Raw genomic sequence first — 8,721 nt, 5'->3', positions numbered from 1 at the left:
TCTGTAAACAGAATTGAAGGATTTTAAAGAAGATAATTCAAAATTCACTTTTTATGGATCTACTCTCACTCTGATTTGCTGAATGTCATGGAAAGGTGTTTTAGACGATAATTGCTTATTGGTTCTGCTGATCCACCTCCCCATTAGACCCTCCCCCGAACCATTTTTGCTGTATCAGAACACTGGTATTTGGTGGGGTGCCTTAATATACTTATGACCATCTTTTGAACTGATATCCAACCAGATGTAAAGGTAAAGGTTCCCTTGCACGAAAGCCAGTCGAGTCCGACTCTAGGGTTGCGGTGCTCATCTCCGTTTCAAATGCTGGGGTTCTCGTTGATCTCCTTTACAGCAAAGGCCAAGGCCAGGATGTGCTGGTAGAACTTCATAATCATTCTGTAAACAGAATTGAAGGATTTTAAAGAAGATAATTCAAAATTCACTTTTTATGGATCTACTCTCACTCTGATTTGCTGAATGTCATGGAAAGGTGTTTTAGACGATAATTGCTTATTGGTTCTGCTGATCCACCTCCCCATTAGACCCTCCCCCGAACCATTTTTGCTGTATCAGAACACTGGTATTTGGTGGGGTGCCTTAACATTCTTATGACCATCTTTTGAACTGATATCCAACCAGGTGTACTCTCTCCCCAAAAAAGCAAGCTTTGCTATTATGGCTTAAGAGCTACAAACTTAATTGTCTTTGCCTGGTTAAATGGCACCTGAGATGGGAGTAATGTTCTCTCTCGGTTTCTTGACATTCAGCTTCCCCCCCCTTCCCCAAACTGCAAAATCCAAATTAAATCAAGGGAAGTGCACTCACCTGGATGGCCCAGGTGACCCCAATCTCATCAGATCTCAGAAGCTAAGCAGGGTCAGCCCTGATTATTGCTTGAATGTGAGGCCACCGAGATGTCTGGGGTTGCTATGTACGCTTCTTGCCTTGAAAGCCCTATGCGGTTGTCAGAAGTCAGCTCTGACTTGATGGCACTTTCCACCACCACCACCGTAAGGAAAATACGGAGACGATTCACTAGTATGGCTAGGCTAAGCCCCCCGCCAAGTCACAAATGTCTCAGAACATAAGAATATAAGAGATGCCAATGTTGGATCAGGCCAAAGGCCCATCCAGTCCAACACTCTGTATCACACAGTGGCAAGAAATACCAGTGCCATCAGGAGGTCCACCAGTGGGGCCAGGACATTAGAAGCCCTCCCACTGTTGACCCCCCCAAGCACCAAGAAGACAGAGCATCACTTGCCCCAGAGCCCCTAGCTATACCTTGTGGCTAATAGCCACTGATGGACCTCTGCTCCATATGCTTATCTAATTCCCTTTTGAAGCCGTCCATGCTTGTAGCACCCACCACTTCCTGTGGCAGTGAATTCCAAGTGTTAATCACTCTTTGGGTGAAGAATCAAATGACTTATGGTGACCACATAGGGTTATCAAAACAGAAACCATTCAGAGGTGGTTTGCTGTTGCTGAGACCCAGCTTGGACTGATTCTGCATTGGCTCTTCCCTCCATAGTTTTACTAAATCCACATTGGAATGGGATGCCAGATGCAGAATCACCCTTGGTGTGGTGGGTTTGATTCCCCACTTCTCCACATACAGCCAGCTGGGTGACCTCGAGTCAGTCATAGCTCTCTCAGATCTCTCTCAGCCCCACCTACCTCACAGGGTGTCTGTTTTGGGGAAAGGAAGGGAAGAACATTGTAATCCGCTCTGAGACGCTGAATGAAGGGCAAGGTATAAATCCAAATCCAAGAACTAACCATGGCCAAACCTGTTTAGTTAAGAAATCGGATGAGATCAGGCTAGCCTGGGCTATTCAGGTCAGGGTAAGCTAAACTAGGTTTTGCTAAAAGAACTAACTATACTTTCCCGTAAGAAACCCTAAGACCTTCTTCATCTTACATTTTATCCCGTGCATTTCATCCCCCCTGGCCTTGCTTTTATTTTCCCCATACATTCTACATAAAAGTCTACCTCGTGAAAAGCCAATATGTTAAGAACATAAGAACATAAGAGACGGCAATGTCGGATCAGGCCAAAGGCCCATCCAGTCCAACACTCTGTGTCACACAGTGGCCAGAAATACCAGGTGCCATCAGGAGGTCCACCAGTGGGGCCAGGACATTAGAAGCCCTCCCACTGTTGATCTCCCCCCCCAAGCACCAAGAAGACAGAGCCCCTATCTATCCCTTGTGGCTAATAGCCACTGATGGACCTCTGCTCCATATGCTTATCTAATTCCCTTTTGAAGCCGTCCATGCTTGTAGCCGCCACCACTTCCTGTGGCAGTGAATTCCATGTGTTAATCACTCTTTGGGTGAAGAAGTACTTCCTTTTATCTGTTCTAACCCAACCGCTCAGCAGTTCAATCTGATGAAGCTGGATCTAATTCACAGAAGGTTATGCTGGAATCAAATATTGTTAATCTTTAAGTAGCAGCCTGAATAACCCTGACTAGTCTGCTCTCATCAGAGCTTGGTAGCTAAGCAGGCTTGGCCCTGGTTAGTATTTGGATGGGAGACCACCAAGAATGTCCAGGGTTGCTGTGCAGAGGAAGATAATGGAAAACCACTTCTGCTCATCTCTTGCCTTGAAGACCCCACCATCCTGGGGGTGCCATGAGGTGGCTGCAACTTGCTGTCCCACTATTTGTTGTTGTTGCTATTATTACAGGTGCCACAGGGCTACCCCTCTGGAAGCACGTGGTTAAGTCCTTGACCATTGTGAGATGGACGGAAACCACAATTAGGGCTTGTGACCTAGCCATGCTGACATAATGCAGGGTGGGGGAGAAGACTTACTCTGGAGCTTTAAACAAGTCCCATGATGGAAGTTCTTTGAAAGATGTTTCATGGTAGTGATAAACGAACTGAGAAATTACCCCACCGATTAGGAGGTCCCCTGACTGATACCACTGATGTGGGACAGGGAGCGGGTTGGTTACAGGATACCTTGCACCATGTATTTGGTACATAACTGGAGACAGCAGCAGCAGCAACATGATAAGCCCCATCATCCTGGAAGGGAAGCTCCTCTCTGGGCACAGCATCTTTTCTGTCAGCCTGCAGCATCGCCCTGACTTAAAAAGGTGAAGAACTCTGTTAGTAGAAAAAGAAGAGAAGAGATTATACCCTGCCCTTCACTACCCAAAGGTGTCTCAGAGCAGCTTACAAACTCCTCTCCCTTCCCCTCCCCACAACAGACACCCTGTGAGGTAGGTGGGGCTGAGAGAGCTCTTGACAGAAACTGCTCTTTTTCAAGAACAGCTCTTATCAGAACTACGGCTTGCCCAAGGTCATCCAGTCAGGTGCAAGTGGAGGAGTTTGGAATCAAACCCGGTTGTCCCAGAGTCCACGCACTTAACCACTACACCAAACTGGCCAAATGAGAAAAAAAAGTCTTCTTTTTTACTTCAACCTGGTGACAAACGCTTGCCTTGAATACCAGGGCAGTTTGCAATATCTCTCACAACGAATCTGAATCTTGTTAACGCAATCTGCTAAAGAGTGAACAGACAGAGCCCTGTCTAGTCTTATCCACCTGCTTTCTCTAGCAGAGGAAGTCATATATACATAAAATAACTTGTAAACATTATGTTGATGGGTTTCTACCACCTTCTGCAAAGCCACTATAGTTTAGAGCAACTGAAAAAAAAATTACAATGATTCGGATAATTCCAGGGGGAGATAATTGCCTCTGCCAAAGTTTCCTCTGAGCAGCATCATTATTATTTTTAAAAATAGTCTTTTTAAATTTTTGACTGGTAACAACTCCTTCTCCCTAATGGGATGGTAGAAAGTAATGGGGCTGAATTTTGTATGGTGAAAGACACTAACTAGACAATTAGACTGAAGCAAAAACATTCAGTTGCTTTAGAATGGGGGAGAAATGAAGTTTTAAATGTTTGAAAGAATTCCACTACCCAGTTAAGACATGCATTAAATTCCAAGCTATTCAAACCCTTAGGTCTCATTTCTTGGTATAATTTTTGAAATTACTGTAACGAGGAAGGTATATCCTTCTGTATTTTCTCTGGCACCTATTCATACTGTTTCCATGAAGCATGGGGCAGTGAGGAGGGAATGGAAGGGTCAGAGGGGACAGGCATGACTCAGCAGATATGTATCTGGTATGGAAGTTGTCCAACCAGAAGAGTTTCCAGTATATGTGATGGGACTGGACTCTTCAGACTGGAGAATCTGTGCTCAGAGTTTGTGCAAACATTTCAGTACCTTGCTGGATTTCACAAGATGTGGATATTCGCATCTCTTCTCAAGTCTGCTTTCCAAGGTGAATTTGCCGCAGGAGAGCCACGGGTGGTGGGCGGATTATCGGGGCGTGATCACACTGCAACATCTGGCAAGTGGAGCGCACCATGGCCAACCCGTGGCATACCGCCGAAAAAGTGCAATAAAAAACAGTACCTCGTATGTAGTGGCAAACGGTTTGCCACGGGCTGCCTCCGGACTCCTGCAGTATTATTGCGCCGGCCTCTCATTAATGCGCAGGCAGGGAGGACAGGACTCGTGGTTTGCCAGTGACGCATCGGATTGCATTCTGGTGGCTCTCCCCCCCCCCCTGTGTTATCTGGCCCGTGTGACATTTCATTTCTTTCATTTTTTTATTTCCCCCCGTATTGATGTTAATATACTTTATGATAGTATCATGAACATTTTAAAGTGGTGTGATTGGTCAATACCAATCACACCACTTTAAAATATTCATGATAGAATGTGTCCCACATGTACCAAAGGATGTGAATCTGCCCCACATCCCAAGATGCTAGACCTTTCCAAGGAGTTCAGCTTATTACTTAGGAACATCAGAATTTAGGGGTCCAGGAATCTCCATCCTAGAAACAAATCATAAAATGGACAAGGAATTCAATGTCCAGAGGTTATTCTTGAGATGGGAAGATTTCCAGCTGGAAAGAAGGTCTACTGAGCAGATGCTTTACCAATATGTGGTTAAACTAGTCAGAGTCAGAAAGATGCTCTGAAAGCAAGATTTGTGATCAAGCTAGCTTACCTCCAAAATTGGGAGCATTTGTATGAAAGTAATTCCCTTGAATTTCACCACAATTCTAATCTAAAGCAGTTTTCTTTTAAATAGGGAAGGGGGGTATTTATATCCAGCTAGATTTTACAGCCAGTCATGCCCAATTCCCAACCTTAGCACATCTCCTCTCCCACAAGGCTTGGTCTATGCAGGTCCTGTGATCCCTCTCACAGCATTTTTGGTGATCAAAGGCGATCTCCTCCTAGGATCTGATTGAATTAGTTTATCAGTGATTTTCTGAGATCATCATTGTGCATTTACAGTTATACACTACCTTACCAATGTTACCAGTTGTACTAACTTTGATCTAGCCTTTGATGTTAACTTTAATTTCTTTGCCTTGGATCATCTTTGGATTTTGACATATGTATGTGAAAACCACTGCTTGATATTTGTAATTTCTATAAATCATTAATGCAAAAAAAAAACTTTAAAAAAGGGGGATCCTCTCCTTCAATTTTCACTAGCTGGTCAGAGCAGGGTTGCCAACCTGAGGCTGGGAATTTCCTGGAGATTTAGGGGTAGAAATTGGGGAGGACAGGGTTTGGGGAAGAGAGGGACCTCAGCAGGGTAGAATTCTATAGACCCCCACCACCCAAAGCAAAGCAACCATTTTCTCCAGGGGATCTGATCTCTGTACTATAGAGATCAGTTGCAATTCCAGGAAATCTCCAGGTCCCATGCAGATGTTGGTAACCCAAGGCAAGATTTATACTCACAACCAAACCAACAGGAAAATGAATGAAAGAAAGAAAGAAAGAAAGAAAGAAAGAAAGAAAGAAAGAAAGAAAGAAAGAAAGAAAGAAAGTCTTAATTTTTCCTTTTGAGAAGTCACCTATAGGTCTTGGAAAATTTCTAAAAATCAAAGCTGTTGTGGTCCAAACTATCTTTCAATTCATACCATTTGGAAACAGGATTTCAGGACCCAGATATATGTGAAATGGCTGTGGTTACTATAAAGTCCAAAAGTAATTATGATCCTTTTAAGAGTCTCATCTACTTCATGACAGCTATTAAAAGGAGGATCAAGAAATACACTTTCTCAACCCCAACTCAAAGGAACCATGCACAAATTGAATCGAGATAAGCCTCCAGATGTTGTTATGAAGTTGTATGAAACATTTTCTCTATTGCCTGCATTTCAGTTCATATATGTGCCCAGTAGAGGGCAGTGTTGTTACCATCTATTTTCATTCATCATCTTCCTCTCCTATTATAGTTAAGAGCTTATTCATAAACTGTTACATTTAAAAGAAACCAATTTTAATCCTTTCATTCCTTTTTCACTCTTTCTCTTCTCTCCTAATGAAACTTCATCCTTTTCTTGTGACAACCACACAACCTCTTCCCAGATTTTGAAGTGATATAGCCAGTATCATAATGACCCTGTATAAATCAATGGTGCGTCCTCATTTGGAGTACTGTGAACAGTTCTGGTCACCACACCTCAAAAAGGATATTCTAGCATTGGAAAAAGTGCAGAAAAGGGCAACTAGAATGATTAAAGGGTTGGAACACTTTCCCTATGAAGAAAGGTTAAAGCGCTTAGGGCTCTTTAGCTTGAAAAAACGATGGTGGAGGGGTGACATGATCAAAGTTTATAAGATTATGCATGGGACAGAGCAGGTTGAGAAAGAAGTACTTTTCTCCCTTTCTCACGATACAAGAACTTGTGGGAACTCCATGAAATTGCTGAGTGGTCGGGTTAGAAAAGATAAAAGGAAGTACTTCTTCACCCAAAGAATGATTAACACGTGGAATTTACTGCCACAGGAGGTGGTGGCAGGTACAAGCATGGACAGCTTCAAGAGGGAATTGGATAAACATATGGAGCAGAGGTCCATCAGTGGCTATTAGCCACAAGGTATAGATAGGGATTCACAGTCTAGTGCAGGTGATGCATTGTATTATTGGTGCTTGGGGGGGGGGCAACAGTGGGAGAGCTTCTAGTGTCCCGGCCCCACTGCTGGACCTCCTGATGGCTCCTGGTATTTTTGGCCACTGTGTGACAGAGTGTTGGACTAGATGGGGCATTGGCCTGATCCAACATTGGCTTCTCTTATGTTCTTATAGAACATGGTTTAGGGGAGGTCCCTAGAATTGTCCCCCACCCAGCTGGATTTCATAAAACTGTTGCTTTCAATGATGTAGACCATAGTGGAATAATATCACAAACAAAGCTGACTTCCTCCAGGTTGCTCTACTGAACGGAAGATCAGAAAACCACAAGCGGTTGAACGGAAGTGGGAAAGAGGGCATCAAAAACTTCTAAGGGGACCTTACCATTTTTTGCTGAAGAACCTCAGATCCTTTCACCCAGCTACTGAAGAGGGTCAAATATAATTCACCCCCAGCGCTGTACAGTGTGGATCCAGACATACATATTCTTTGCCATGATCTTTGCATCGGCATTTATTGGGTTATTGTCATTAACTTCAAGTGAGTATAATTTTTTTCCCCATGCAAATTTCATGCTATTAAAATAACCCCTTTCTTTTTCAGTGATCGTACCACATTGTTCGTTTATATCTGTGGGTTTCTGAAGACTGCTTTTTCTCTGGTCTGCTCACCTACCTGGTGTAAAGTGTCTAGGAACGGTTGTACTGGCTTCTTCAACTCTCTCACTATACTTTCCTGCTCGTAGAGATGTACAAAGTAAAAAGTGGCTGCTTTTGGTTCTCACTGCCAGGTTTAAACAAACCTCTTCTGGTGGAGGTGGAAAGCACTGTCAAATCACAGCCAATTTATGGCAACCCCATAGAGTGTCCAAGTCAAGAGACAAACAGAGGTGGTTTGCCACTGCCTACCTTTACGTAGCAACTCTGTGCCTCCTTGGTGGTCTCCAATCCAAGAACTAACCAGGTCCAATCCTGCTTAGCTTCCAAGACCTGTCAAGATTTGGCTAGCCTGGGCTGTCAATGTCAGGACAGACTCTTACCTAGCCTAATCTAAACTTGCTAACTAGTTCCAAGATTAAAAAAAGAGGGGAAAAAAACGTTTAAGGCAGCACACCCATGCACATGGTGGTGTTAAAGGCATAGTCTTTGATAACAGCCTTCCAACTCTTTTTTTCAGGAAGCGCATTCGGAGACCCCGTCTTCCAAGCAAAAGCTACAGTTGCCGTTCCAGAGGGGAAAAGCATTTTGCTGCCATGCCGATACGAAACCTCTTACTCCCCAACTCTTTTCTGGTATGAACAACATCCAAATGAAGGTCCTCAGTTCTTGGTGTCTAGCAGCAGCAAGGAGGCAAAAGGTCTTGTAGCCCACCACGATAAGCAAGAGACCTCTTTCAATCTGACAAAGGTGTCTGGGGAACTGAGAGACTCGGCTGTCTACTTCTGTGCCATGAGTGACACAGTGAGGAGGGTGACAGGAAGTGAAGGACAAAAACCCAAAGCTCATGAAAACATTTCAGTATCCAACAGTGCACACAATCACCCTGATTCTTATCAGGTCACAAACAAAAGTGTGTAACACGCTTTAATAAATTTGAATTAAAAATGCTCAAATAATTTTTGAGGTATGGAATGAACTCCTCTAAGGGCAGAGAGAGAAGAAGAAGAAGAAGAAGAAGAAGAAGAAGAAGAAGAAGAAGAAGAAGAAGAAGAAGAAGAAGAAGAAGAAGAAGAAGAAGAAGAA

This window comes from Gekko japonicus, unplaced genomic scaffold (genome assembly GCF_001447785.1).
Source record: "Gekko japonicus isolate JY-2015 unplaced genomic scaffold, Gekko_japonicus_V1.1 scaffold5054, whole genome shotgun sequence".
NCBI lineage: Eukaryota > Metazoa > Chordata > Lepidosauria > Squamata > Gekkonidae > Gekko > Gekko japonicus.
The sequence above is the reverse complement of the archived record's forward strand: the minus strand, read 5'-3'. Positions refer to the sequence as shown.